Below are 14,868 nucleotides of genomic sequence, written 5' to 3'. Positions count from 1 at the left end.
ATATTTAATTTCCTAGCATGGAAGCCCTGTGAAACCCAGAGTCAGACTTTTTTTTTTTTTTTTTAATAACAGACTACTTACCTCTGCCTTGCACACTCATGTTGCAGTGCAGTTCTGCGAACACTCTCTGAACACAGTTATTTTTTTTTTCCTTTTCAGACTCCTATGCTTCTGAAGACAGAAATTCACAACTCAAGAAATCTCTGCATGCACTAAGGCAAAGCATCAATCAAACGCACCTAAATCTAGAAGCTAAATTTAAGTGTGAGCACTTTAGGCTGTTTACAGGATTCCTTTGCCAGTAAGGTATGGCTTACTTGAGAAAAAACAATCTATTTCCTGATACCAGATTTCTCAGTTGATGCAGTTATGGGGCAAAAGATCTCCTTTGAAGGGTTAAAGGTAAATCTGATGCAGACATTTTCTGAAGTAAATATATCTCTCATAACCCAGGGTTTAAGTAAACACAATATGACACCTACAGAATCTGTTAGTAGGTGAGAAAACCGTTATACTAAGGCCATATAAAAATACAGCATGAAGCTGATCCTCTAACTCCAAGAACATCTTCACTAAAGGATTTTTATAGAGATATGAATGTTTTATTTTTACTCTTTGTCTACTAAAGCAATTTATCAAATGCAAGTGAATTAATCTCAGAGTCATTATAATCTATACACATCTTAAAACCTACATATCCATCAGTCTCGATAATGTGTAACTGCAAGGAGTAGCCAAGTGCTTGCATGACAGTTTTCTACTCCACTTTTGTAACTGCTTTCCAACCAAATACCTTAAAAGAAAAAGGAATAAATGTTTCTCAACTTCCAACACACACACACACAGATGCAAAGGTGAAATTTCATGGGGTTGTTTGTTTTTTTTTCCCCAGGCTTTACTGACTGGAAGAGCAGCTCAAAACGCTTTTATTAGAATTAGAACAGCATCCATCTGAAGATCTATATTTCACTTGGTAGCCCATGTATCCTCCAGTGACTCACTCATCAGCCTTTGTAATTCATATAACTAGGCTGTAATCAGGACGGAGAACATGGATCAGTTAGAAAACTAGGTCAAATACTAAGCTCACCAAGGGGTCAAGAAATTTGAAAAGCCAGAAAATACAACTATTGAAGGAAAGGCCAAAGATCAAGTTATTAGGCTGAGGGGAGAAAAGGCAGGTGTGGACAATGATCGATGATCAGGAGCAGCAATGGTGAGTGGCAGCAGCCAGGCAGGGCTGCCTGCAGTAAACCCACAAAGCCACAGCTCATTGTCCTGCAACCTTCAAATCCGAAGGATTCCTAGCAATGTGGAGGAAGCTTTTCACGTTGGCACTCATTAACTCTAAGAAACATTTGCAGGTACTCTGACAAGTGAATTAAGTTCTACCTATGGCTTTTTGGAAAAACATGAAATACCTATCCTAGGAACAAGTATTCTAGAGAGATTCTAACAGTGCTGAAAAACTCACTAATGCCCAGTTTTCAAAACTAGCCTATTTAGAAATGCAAGCTGAAATGATCCTTTTAAACTATAGAAAGTACTTCACTTCTGTGGCTCAAACCCAGCTACTTCAACCTTACAGGGAATTCCAAAGTATATCTGGTTTTCTGCAACAAATCATTAGCACAAAAGGAATTTCAGTTAGAATCATAGAATCAGCCAGGGTTGGAAGAGATCACAAGGATCATCTAGTTTCAAACCTCCTGCCATGGGCAGGGACACCCTACCCTAGAGCAGGCTGGCCAGAGCTTCATCTAGCCTGGCCTTAAACACCTCCAGGGGTTTAAACACCTCAACCACCTCCCTGGGCAACCCAGTCCAGGCTCTCACCACTCTCATGCTCAACAACTTCCTCCTCACCTCCGCTCTGAACCTACCCACCTCCATCTTTGTTCCATTCCCCCTAGTCCTGTCACTCCCTCATTGCCTAAAACATCCCTCCTCAGCTTTTTTGTAGGCCCCCTTCAGATACTGGAAGGCCACAAGAAGGTCACCTGGGAGCCTTCTCCAGACTGAACAGCCCCAGCTCTTTCAGTCTGTCCTAATAGGAGAGCTGCTACAGCCCTCTGACCATCCTCGTGGCCCTTCTCCAGACATGCTCCAGCATCTGCACATCCTTCTTGTAATGAGGGCTCCAGAACTGGATGCAGTACTGCAAGTGGGGTCTCACCAGAGCACAGTAGAGGGGGAGAATCACCTCCCTCGACCTGCTGGCTGTACTTCTCCTAATGCAACCCACGATCTGGTTGGCCCTCCAGACTGCCAGTGCACACTGCTGGCTCATGTTGAGCTTCTCAGCCACCAGCACCCCGAAGTCCTTTTCCTCAGGGCTGCTGTCCAGCCAGACACTGCCCAGCCTGTATTTGTGCTTGGGATTGCCTCAACCCATATGTAGGACCTTGCACTTGGTCTTGTTGAACCTCATAAGGTTGGCTTGTGCCCACCTCTCCAGCCTGTCCAGGTCCCTCTGGATGGCATCCCTTCCCTCCAACATGTCTGCAGCACCACAGCTTAGTGTTATAAGCAAACTTACTGAGGGTGCACTCAGTGTCACTGTCCATGAGTTTTCATAAATTCATGAGTTCTCCTAAGACAGAAGACACAGCATGGCAGTAACAACGTAACAATAAAAACCAGGAGTGGATCCAAAATACATAATCAGAAACATTGAAAACTCTGATGCAGTGCCACACGATGTCAGCTCGAGCTCTGAAAAAACAAGACGCCTTCCATACAAAGCATCATATTAGTACTGCAGATGTATTTATAAAGTAGTAGTGTACAAAAGCAAATCTACCAAGATTCCTGCACTCAGCATGAAGCATGCTGTTGCTCCCCATGACAGTCCCCATAGTTATCACGACCACATGGTAAAATAACCCTGTGATCAACTGTGTACAACACAAGGCAGGAAACAGTTGCAGTTCTGCACACAGAGATTACAAACCACACACCTATCAGCAATAGATCCTTTTGGCCCTTCTGTGCCATGTCATCGGTGGTTTAAAGCCAGCATGTCCTTTTCTTCAGGGGAAAAAAGAAACAACACCCAAACCAACAACATTCACCAAACCAGATTAGTATAAATCTTTTCCCCTGAAGAAGAAGGAAGTTTTTCTATCCTTGCTCAATATCTAGATGTCCACTTTACAGATGGAAAAGAAAATTCAGCTCCTTTCTTAAAAAAAAAACAAAACAACATAGAAACCTGATCAATATTCTAATTTACACTTAAGAAAGCAAGGTGAAAAGCTTCTGACAGTCACAAATAACACACAAGAGAGGTTCATGGGGTTCTGTCAATGGCATAGGCTTTCCCAGCTCTTTCAAAATGCAACAACAAACAGCCATCAACATACATGCAGAAATATTAGTTAATGCAAATGCACCACGAGAGTTAAAAACAAGCATCACAGCATTGCTCTTTTGTCTGCCTCTCGTCTTTTCCTTCCCATCCCATTTAAGTTACAACATCAGTTGCAATTATGAAGGGGACAACTGAAACTCGTCAAATTTACAGACTCAACATATGGCATTGAAAGACAGTTGACAACATAATCAAATAAAAAAGCTCAAAATATAAACAAACTTTGACTTGATTTCTGACAATATTTGTTACTACTGATCATAAATGCAACTTTGATGCTTGCTGAAGTCTCTAGAGCTCTGTTTTCTGGTTCCTTAGGCTATTTTGGTAGCATTCTTTAGTTGATAAGATTAAACTACATGCTGAGGAAAGACAGTAGAGTTGGACTTGAAATGTTTTCTCAGACCTGTTTGGAAAAGAAAGAAAATGCCATTGTAGGAGTAGCACTTGCTTCAGAGCATCTATCACTTTTTGGAAGTTAAAAACATGTCCAAATATGGTGGATTGTGCTGGTTTGAGGCTAATTGGAATATTTTAATGAGATAAATTAGCTCACTGGTTGTAAAAGGAAAATAATGAAGAAGCCTATATCATTCATTGCTTTGCTGAGAGGGATAAAAAGCCAAAATGTAAACAATTTGTCCCACTCGCTTCTGTGACGCTGCTCCTATTCACTTCTCCTTCACCCCTCTCTAATCTCTCTGCTAACAACCAACCTAAGCTTTGCTGGTTGTTTTTGTTTGCCTGTCTGAGAAAGTAGAGGGAGAAAAACAGGGCAGCTTTGAGCCCCTTCTCTGCAGGTTCCTTTGTCTAGAAAGGAGTTTGGATTTCTGTATTATTTCTAGCTTGTATATAATTGTAAATACCTGTAAATACATTGTGTATATATGCTTGTACATTTTGCTTTGCTATAAATATGGCTTCATCTCACTGAGCTAGTCTGTTAAATTTCAATAGTGGGAGGGGGAAGTTCTTACCCACCACATGGATTTAGTCTTATTCAAACACACACTAGTAAAGCTACAGCAGTCTCAGATACTCCTAAAACAGTTACTTCCATAGTCAGAAGTTATTATATAGCTTTTCAGATAACATTGATTTTGAGCAGTTTAATACCATATAGAATAAGGCAATAGCACCAAACATCACTACCATGTGAGAACACTTAATATTTTTCATATTACCTATGGGAGTAGGAGAGACATAACTGCATTTTGGCTGCCTAAAACTGCCTATAATAAGATTCTGCTGCTTCTGATATAACCTGTCTAAAACAACATGCTGAAGATCTCCAGAATACAATCTCAAGATATCTGAGTGAATACCAATGAAACTCAAAAGACATCAAGCCTTTAATGCTGCTCCACATAATAGTATGAAGTTAATTTCTTCTGTCATTCCATAAGCTTCAGAATCAGGCTCTTGATCTAAACAATTGAAGAGTATTGATGAAGAGATTTACCATGAGTCCTTAGGACAGAATTTATGGGTTGTACAGTTTGCATTATTTTTCTTTATTAAAGGGGGAAAAAAAGCTCATCACAGAAACACAGGATGTTAGGGGTTGGAAGGGACCTCCAGAGACCATCAAGTCCAATCTCCCTGCCAGTGCAGGACTACCTAGGGCAGGCTGTGTAGGAATGCATCCAGATGGGTTTTGAAAGTCCCCAGAGAAGGAGACTCCACAGCCTCTCTAGGCAGCCTGTTCCAGTGCTCAGACACCCTCACCATAAAGAACTGTCTCCTTGTGTTGAGGTAGAACCTCTTGTGTTCTATCTTGTACCCACTGTATCACTCGGCACCACCTAAAAGAGACTGACACCTTCATCTTGACACCTAGAATGGTTTAGGTTGGAAGGGACCTTAGAAGTCATCTACTCCAACCTCTCTGCCATAGGCACTGATGCCTCTCAACTACACTTGGCTGCTCAAGGCCTCATCCAGCCTGGCCTTGAACACCTCTGGGGAATGGGCATCCACAGCCACTCTGGACAACCTGTTCCAGAGTCTCACCACCCTCATACACCCATTCATCAGATATTTGTAGGCACTGATAAGATCCCCTTTCAGCTTTCTCTTCACAAGACTAAACAGCCCCAGGTCTCTCTTCATAGGAGACATGTTCAAGTCCCACAGTCATACTCAGAGTTCTTTGGTGGATTCTTCACAGCAGATCCCTGTCTCTCTTGAACTGAGGACCCCAACACTGCACGCAGTATCCCAAGTGTGGGGTCACCACACGGGGCAGAGCACAGGGGAAGGAGAACCTCCTTAGACCACTTTTCTTAGTGCACCCCAGGATGCTGTTAAAATATCTGGTTCTCTCTCTCCACACAGACTGCAGATGAATGAAGACAATCAACATAAGTCCTAAGAATACCTATCTCTTAAGAAAAACTACCTCTTCTACTGTATAAGCTGGAAGAAAAGAAAGAAACTGCAAGAGAAAGATTCAAGGTTAAGGTTCTTGAATGCTGCAGTGCAGAATCTGTCTGAATCTTGAACTACACCACAGAGCTGTTAGAAACAGTAGGCAAGTTGCTTAAATCACTCCTTACACAATCACTGGCTGCGCATGCTGCTTCTGGAAGTCTAACTTGATAACTGCAAGCTCTGGCTTACAGAAGTGCCACTGACAGTAACAGAAACTCCACTGTGAACACACCCTACACCATTCCAAGTGTTGTCATACCAGTCCCCAAAACTCAGATTGAACATCTAACACTGCTGAAAATTTAACTCTGTGCTGAAGCTCCCCCTCTGTCAGGAGAGGGCTATTAATTTATGTCATAAAAGTGTTGCAAAGATCATTTTCCCCCCCTGTGAGGTATACAGCTACCATAGGCTGAGCACTAGTGAAAAGTCCACATTCTCAAAATAACACTGAAGTGATGAGCCACATGCCAGCAGATTCAGGAAGAGTCACTTGTCAGTAAGAAACCTTACCTAGCCTGTGCACAAAGCCTGATGAGATTCCCACAAAAAACCTCAGAGATGACTTGTGATTATACATACCAACAAGCTCAGTTAAGGCTGTACACACAAAGCTTTCTGGCATTTTGTAGTTTTCAAATACTTAGCTCTGAAACATTTAAGTTGTCTTAACATTATTTGATGTCTATGATATAGATATTGTTTCTCTGATTAAGAAGCAAACAAGTTAAGCATTAAATGTAGTACTGACTACACACAGGCCCCACTATCTATCAAATACACAATTGTCTGGCATAGACTGCACCTGCATTGCAGATAGCAGACAGCAGAAATGGGTAAAAGCAGAATCTGGTCTTGTGGAGCTTTGGTGTTTATTTATAAGGGTTGTTTTTTTAATTAGTAACATGTTATTAAATAATGTAATTTTTAAAGACTGAAGTGCATCTAGGCAGTTAAATGCATTTGCAATTCCAGGTCAAAGATTCACCACCCAATTATTAGCATGTGGACAAAGGAAGAAAGATCATGCAATAGTTTTTTTTATCATATGCAGTCATGCAAAGATAGAGACTAGCTACTCCTCTGCTAGCTTGTATTAGCATTTCCATTATAAAATCTCATTAAGAGGTTCCTATATCTTCTTTGGAAGTCTTGCTGCACAGAGCAGAGTATGAACTTTGAGAAGGTTCACTTAATAGCTTACCAAACTCATCTTCTCTGCGTATATCTTGATAATGTGTCTCTTTACACATTTTTCCTTCCTTGGCTTAGGAATATGAGCTAATTTTTAAAGCCCAAAATTATGATAGAGGCAAATAAACAGGGTAAAGTGTAAATCAGGTTACATTATAAACCACATACTTTTTCTCCCCCTCTCTTCCTGTTTTGAGGCACTGCTGCCTGCCAAATAACTGCTTCTTAAACTAACATTTTCAATTACATCAAATTGTGATAGGACTAAAGAGGCCTGATAGCCTGATGTATTTAAGTGGGATGTACTGAGAAGTGTCAAATTCAAACTCAGCTGTTCTAGCCATTAAACAAAATCTCCTACCATATATTTAACTTTTTGATACTTGCACAAGTATATATAGAGAGAACAACGTGGCCTGCAGCCATGACCATGAGGGAGGTTATTCTTCCCCTGTACTCCACATTGGTCAGGCCACACCTTGAGTCCTGTGTTCAGTTCTGGGCCCCTCAATTCAAGAGAGATGTTGAGGTGCTGGAACGTGTCCAGAGAAGGGCAACAAGGTTGGTGAAGGGCCTGGAACACAAACCCTATGAGGAGAGGCTAAGGGAGCTGGGGTTGTTTAGCCTGGAGAAGAGGAGGCTCGGGGTGACCTCATTGCTGTCTACAACTACCTGAAGGGAGGCTGTAGCCAGGTGGGGGTTGATCTCTTCTCCCAGACAACCAGCAATAGAACAAGGGGACACAGTCTCAAGTTGTGCCAGGGAAGTATAGGCTGGATGTTAGGAGGAAGTTCTTGCCAGAGAGAGATTTGCCATTGGAATGGGCTGCCCAGGGAGGTGGTGGAGTCACCATCCCTGGAGCTGTTCAAGAAAAGACTGGATGGGGCACTTGGTGCCATGGTCTAGTTGACTGGCTAGGGCTGGATGCTAGGTTGGACTGGATGATCTTGGATATCTCTTTCAACCTGGTTGATTCTATGAATTCTACTTCTCCCACTTACTCTTTTGTTACAAACTCATTGTATCTTTCAAGTTTAGTAGTGGTGAGTAGTGTTAAAGACTTGATAGGTGGCATTCTCTGCAGGGAATCAGTACTACTCCAGCCACCATCAAAAAAACTGATTATGAAATCAGTCTTTATGAGAAGACACTGGTTGTACAATGGCAGCATTTCTGCTTCCATAATGAGGCACTATAAGCCTCAAAAATCATAAAAATACCCTGGCATATAAAAAACAGCATCAACAACAAACACACCAACGAACAACAAATTATGGTTTAATGCAGCAATATAATTCAAGCTTCACCTCAGTTAGATTTACTTTGCTTTCCTGACCTTAAACCCTATCATTTCATCCAGGTATGGAGTTGTTCTCCAGTGACTGTAATAAGTAGTTACACAGTTTTGCTTTATAAACAGTTTTCTTTTATATACCAGACTTATATTCTGTGATTATCTTAGTCTTATAAGAATCATTTTCACTGCCACACAGACACAAATAATGGGATGAACATCATCATATCACAAAGCAGACTGGCTTTGAAGTCTGTACTTTGCAAAAGTGTCCTTGCAAGGGCACACATCTCACAGTGAAATTCAGTAGATTACCCTATTTCACATGCAGAATGTGCGATTGTAATGGAGGGATAATTAATTAACATAAGAAAATATTTCCAAAATTAATATTGTTTATTAATTTTGGTATTTAGGAGCCTTGCTCCCCTGACCACTAATTTCAACAATCAGTTTCTTCTGCAACACTCATGGAAACGTTATACAGAGGAATAATATAGGACCTAGACCATTTAAGAAATAACTAGTAAAAATATAAACATTAATTGAACTGGAAGAGAAGGTTCCTGTGGTTAATACACCATTTGCAGTTGATTATACCACTAGATGGACTCAAGGAGCAACTTTCTGCTTATGGCGACAAAGCTGGTGAAAGGCCTGGAACACAAACCCTATGAGAAGAGGCTAAGGGAGCTGGGGTTGTTTAGCCTGGAGAAGAGGAGGCTCAGGGGAGACCTTATTGCTGTCTACAACTACCTGAAGGGGCATTGTAGCCAGGTGTGGGTTGATCTCTTCTCCCAGACAACCAGCAATAGAACAAGGGGACACAGTCTCAAGTTGTGCCGGGGGAGGTATAGGTTGGATGTCAGGAGGAAGTTGTTGCCAGAGAGAGTGATTGGCATTGGAATGGGCTGCCCAGGCAGGTGGTAGTGTCACTGTCTCTGGAGGTGTTCAAGAAAAGACTGGATGGGGCACTTGGTGCCATGGTCTAGTTGACTGGATAGGGCTGGATGCTAGGTTGGACTGGATGATCTTGGAGGTCTCTTCCAACCTGGTTGATTCTATGATTCTATGCAGTGAGGCAGAACACTGTCAGAAGCAGAGTGCAATAGTAGCAGGCAGTAGCAGGCAGCAGCAGGCAAACACAAATACAATGGCAGAGCACATGATGTTACCTGCTCACCTATTTTTATCAACATAGCCCAAGACTAATGGGCCTTTGGACACAGAAGAGCCAATCAGAATGGCAGTTATCCAAGCCTGACCTTATTAGGTGAAGCCATAGGCTTGCTTTACCCAAATCTGGGAAAGATGTAGGCCTTGCATGAGACAAGCATGAGCCAAGTGAGTGTACCTTGTTTACCACAGGCTGTAAAAAAAGCAAAATAAGTCTGGGCAAGCCAGACTCCTTAGACTCAGTGGCTCTGAGTCCTTTGTCCTCTTTCCCATGGTTGCTTCTCCCCATAGCAGAAGAAGAGAGAGCAGAAAAACATATCTGGGTGTGCCGTAAGCCTATATTGGCTCACTCAGGCCTACCACAACAATAACTTAGTTGCAAGTGTTCCCCAAGTCCTGCACTGGCATGCCTTCACCAAACAGTTTGCCATCCGAAAGCAAGAGTAATGAAATGTCCAATATAGCATTTGACTACGACACATCATCACGACACACAGTAAAATCACCAGAAAAGAGCTAGGAAATTGTGAACTAAGGTGTATAATCATGCAGATCCTGCTTTCTGCCACAGAAGAAAGTGCATTCCACCTATCTGTGTCCTGTTCATGCAGACTGTGTGTTCAGCAGAGACTCAGAAAATGTTAAAACCTATGAAACACTTCAAGAGGATTATGTAACTGAAAAGAACTGAAGTTTATGAAGGGAGGTAAAAAGGACTCTCTATCAAAAATTTCAAGTTGTACTCATGCTTAGCTAAATCTTCCCTTGAATTGTTTATCATAAATATTTAACACAAAACAAACAAACAAACAAACAAAGTTGTTATCAATAAACAAAGTGTTATTGGATAATTTCTCTGGTTGATGAAGTACTGGCAGTGTTTTCAAAACAGTCTAACTTGTTTATATCCAAATAATCATCAACAATGTAAGCAGCTCAGCTCTAACCTGCCCTGATGTGTATTAGCACTACCTGTCATTATAAGATATGTCTGGCAGCTCAACAGCAGCAATATTGATAAGCAAAGGACTGGAACTGCACTGATACAGTCAGATTGGTTTACAAGGCTTCTATTTTTACAAGCCTTGGCAGCTCAGGTTCTCTAATGAATTTTTAACATGTCAGTTAATATGTTTATAGGAAGTAATGTCAGCTTAAGCTAATATATAAGAAAAATCACAGTTGCATGCAAAGCATACAATGTACATGCTAAAATTCTATGCTTTACTTTTGACAAATTCGAAAGAATTAATAAAGACAATCTTAAGACAACACCTGTCTAGAAAAGAAACAACAAAAATGCATAAGTTAATGGGCACAATTCATTACACTTGGAAATGTTTGCTTGACAGGGCATAAGACAAACAGGCTTCCATTTTTGGCAAACAGAGTAAGACCTTGACCTCCTGCCTTCAAAAAGAAACACTGAGTAGTATGATATTTTCACCAAATTACTACTGATGTCATAAAAAAAACAATGCTTACTTAATACATGCTTCCACTAAGTGTAAATGTATTACAATTACAGCATTAGATACCCTTCTGCACCACTTTCTTCGACAACCAAGAATGACACCAAATGATCACACCGTACAGATACATTATTTTGGTCATAATTCCCCAGCTTCTCCATGAATTACATAAAATCAGAAAATGGATTAATTCTATGGAAAAATATTTTCTCAAATCCTTAGGACTCAAATTGTTTTAGATGTTTTGGCTTTAAAATATTGTCACATTAAATAATAAAAACTGTTAATTTCCTATAGTAAGATTACGCATGTTCTGTGAGACTGGATTTAAAAAGACAAGTTTTAAAGGAACCAGCACATTTTGCACTTGTTGGCAAAATGAAAAGAGAAAGTAGCCCTTCAACCAACATTTGAACTGCATCTGCACAATTAGGTAAGCAAAGCACTTGGTGAGGAAAAAAGAAATTAAAAATCCATCGACCTATGCAGCTAAAGGGATATTACAGTCACACAGGAGAGTGAAGTTCATGCAATTCTTTCAACTCCATGCTTTTATCAGTTTGAGGATAAGATATGCAAGTGCAGTCTACTAATTCAGGTAAATTTCCCCTTTAACTGCAGTATTATGGCATTTAAGAAAAGTTACAGGACTAAAATATTTACCAGCTACAAGCTAACCTTTCAGAAATTTCAGTGGCTATAAAGGGTATAATGAAGTGATAGTACACTTTCTGAAAGTAAGCTATTCAGACTGCAAAGTCATCTTCTCTTCCTGTTAACTACATATGACCTAAGCTTTGCAGCATATTTCAGTACACTAGAGAGAACCTCACACTTCAGTTATGTACTCCTTTACATTCCAACACAGCATGACAAATGTTTCAGGAATTGAGACTACCACAGCTGTACCATATGTTCATTTTAAAAATAACACTGACGCCTCATTTCATAAAATCTCTAAATCTTGAAGCAAATAGGCTCAAACTACAGTCCCTTGTGATAACCTGAAGAGCAAAGACTACATTGATTATTAAGCACCTGTTACATTTTATGCAGCAATCCTCATTGCTGTTTGAAATTGTAGGGCTTGTAGAGCTAATTAACTAACAAGCCTACATTCCCCCAAAAGATTATCTTCCACAAGGTTTTTTTTTTCCTTGCTTTTACACTGCCTTGTCCTTGAGCAACTACATTTGTGTAGGAAGATACACTCTCAATTAAAATTAATCTGAAAAAAAAATCCAAGGTCGGGGGGGGCGGGCGCGGGGTGGGGGAAGAAAGAAAATATGCAGACAATTGAGAACAGTTGGTTAACAGATTGATGCTGGTGCAAGTACATCATCCCTGGCGAGACAGTGCCCAGGGCAGATGGAGCACAGGGTGATGGAGGACAGCTCCCGCTAGTGTGTAAAGAGGCAATACTGCACAATCTCCTGATATCAGCTACTTTTTGAAAATACTTCTAATTTTAAAGAAATATCCATTATACTACTCATTAGGGAAAAAGACATAAGAACTTGGTAAATTAGCAAAGGTACAATGTAACAGGAAATTTCTTACTACCTTAGAGATTATTTAAAGAAGAAAAAAAATTTAGTAGTATGAGCAATTTCAAAACTCAGTTTTTCCTTCAGGATTCACACAATCACATCAATCTTCCCTCACTGAAAAAGTGCAAGGAACAAAATTCCCATCTGGTGAAACCAGACATCCACAGAGAAGCACCTCAGGAACCAGAAGGAAGCAAAGCTACATCCTCTCCCTTAAGCAAACTGCTGACCTGGTGAGTTGGAAGGAGTAGCAGGATTGCTTATTTGGAAAGGGAGAAGCATAATGGCTCAAACTCGCCTAAAGTCACTTCTAAACTGTGCAAAGAAACATCTTTTTTCTTCATTTTCAGAAGTAATAAGGCAGGGGGCAGCTGTGTCCACTAGTGAGGATAATGCTGCCTGCCCTTAGAGGCACAAACTTTAAAGAGCAGGTCCTCCCTGCAGTCACCAGCCTGGGCGTCTCCCCACTGACCTACCATTACCTCTTATTGTGGACTTGTATTAGCAACGCCTCATCTACTGCATTCGCACGGAAGCATCTCCATCAACTTAAGTTTTTTACACTACCGTTTCATATTGCATTTTACTCAGATAAGAAAGCTTGAAGGTTCTTGACAGTGATAAAGGATTAGTTTTGCACCTCGTTATCAGACTTTGTGAAAGAATTCAATGAAATAGCAGGAGACTACGGAAAATAAAACCATCATCTCCTTCCTATTAGCAGTAGTTAACTGCAGTTAAATGTTCACTATGAAGACACTTAAACTTTTGCACGTCCACAGTGACACACATCTCTTAACTTTTCCGTCTGCAGCCGTTTCCATCCAAGCTTGAAAGTAATGATCTAGTGCCCAGAAGATTTAAAAGACATGAAAATAATTCCCTTGTTTGTGTAAACAGAAACCAAACATAAGCATTCACACGTGCATGAATATTCCGACAATTCTTCACAACAAGGACGATTCCTGTTTGCACCCACAGAAAACACAACCTTGCCCCCACCTCTCCTTTATACGCTTTGAAACAGTGTCACCAGGACTGTAACACGTTAAGCATGCCGCCACCATCTCCAGGCTTGCGATGAAGAAGCTTGTGAAGCCAAGCACCTACACTTACCACGGGTAATTAGCTCATCGAGGGTGCCACTTTCACATAGGTTAATTCCTCCTTTGCGGAAGTTTACCTTTTCCAAAGCTGCCGTGATTTATGAAACAGGCAAGCCGTGCTATGCTCACGCATTGAATATTGAGTGACTTCTCAGAAAAGTCACTCAATATTCAAGGAAAAGAGAGCTCTCTTAGCCTTGAGGCCAGGAAATGAACCCTCGTACCTTTCTGAGGAAAGGAAAACTGTTATGCAAATCTCGTCCACCTCTGAAGACCCTGACCTATTTAGAGCCGCGCTGTAAGTTCTCTGGATAAAAGTGCAGCTGCGAGAGACGCCGCTAAACCCCCCACTCCCGGGCACGCCGGGGATACCCGCTCCGCCGCCGCCGCCTGCTACCTGCGGCTCCGCTGCTCGCCCTCGCCCCGCTCCGCGACGGCAAAGTTTGGTTTGGGCTTGACCGGGGAGCTCCGACTGCTCCCCGTGAGCGGGCTGGGTGTCCTCGGTGCGCTGAGTCCTCGCCCCCAACTCCTCGCCCTCAGCTGCGCTGTGACATTGAGCAAGGTCCCCGCTGGCACCTGCCAAGCCCCGGCGCATCGTCCACCTCTTACCTTAGCTGCCGGCGAGAGAGGAAGGCGGCAGTCAACGCGGGGCCGGCCGGCGGACGAGCAGACCGAAGCGAACGCGTCCCAACTCCGCCGGACCCCGGCAGCTCGCCCGCTACCGCCGTCCCGGCGCATGCGTCCGCTCGGCCCCGGCAGCCCTCCCGCCGCCCCGCCTCGGCGGGCTCAGGTGCGGCGCGCACGGGCCGGGGTCGCCTGCGAAGGCGGGGCTTGCGCGCTCGCCCGGCGGAGGCGGTTGGCACCTGCGGTCGTGCCGGGTCCGTGCTGAGGGCGCATGGCGCCCGCGTCGGTACCCTCGCTTGCTGCCGGAGCCGAGCTGGACAGTTCCCGGGCTCTGCGGCTGCATGGCTCCTGAACCGCCCCAAGTTGTGAGCGCTGCCCCCGGGGTCGCTCGCACCCGCTCTGAGGGCACAGCCCGCGGCGAGGCGGAGGCACGGCCATGCAGCGGGGCTCCGACAGCCTCTAAGTGAGGGGGAGGGAAAGGGCCTGGTGGTGGAGGCAGCCTCCTCTAGCACTGCGTGTTTATTTGCCCTGGGCAAAACAGCAGTGACCGGTGGCAGTTACCTCACCATTTGCCCATTCCTTTGGGACTCCTCGTCCCAGCAACCACAGCTTTTTTATTAACAACAACAAAACCTACAAACACAAA

At 42.7% G+C, this 14,868-nt stretch overlaps 1 protein-coding gene across 4 annotated transcripts in view; it reads right to left on the bottom strand.

Moving 5' to 3' along the window:
* The window catches only part of ZNF385B (zinc finger protein 385B), a 188,555-nt gene extending 174,167 nt beyond the window's left edge, over window positions 1-14,388 (bottom strand). The window contains exon 1 of one of the 4 annotated variants that reach the window (XM_064161913.1): window positions 14,208-14,388. The gene's annotated coding sequence lies outside the window, so the exon portion shown is untranslated. Of the gene's footprint in view, window positions 1-13,608; window positions 13,687-13,995; window positions 14,133-14,207 lie in introns of those variants that run through there. The other 3 variants (XM_064161886.1, XM_064161896.1, XM_064161903.1) reach the window with 3 other exon arrangements.
* Window positions 14,389-14,868: the final 480 nt, after the last annotated feature.

This window comes from Pogoniulus pusillus, chromosome 2 (assembly GCF_015220805.1).
Source record: "Pogoniulus pusillus isolate bPogPus1 chromosome 2, bPogPus1.pri, whole genome shotgun sequence".
In the NCBI taxonomy this organism is placed as follows: Eukaryota; Metazoa; Chordata; class Aves; order Piciformes; family Lybiidae; genus Pogoniulus; species Pogoniulus pusillus.
Note: the sequence above shows the minus strand (reverse complement) of the source record. Positions and strands in the feature narration are given on the sequence as shown.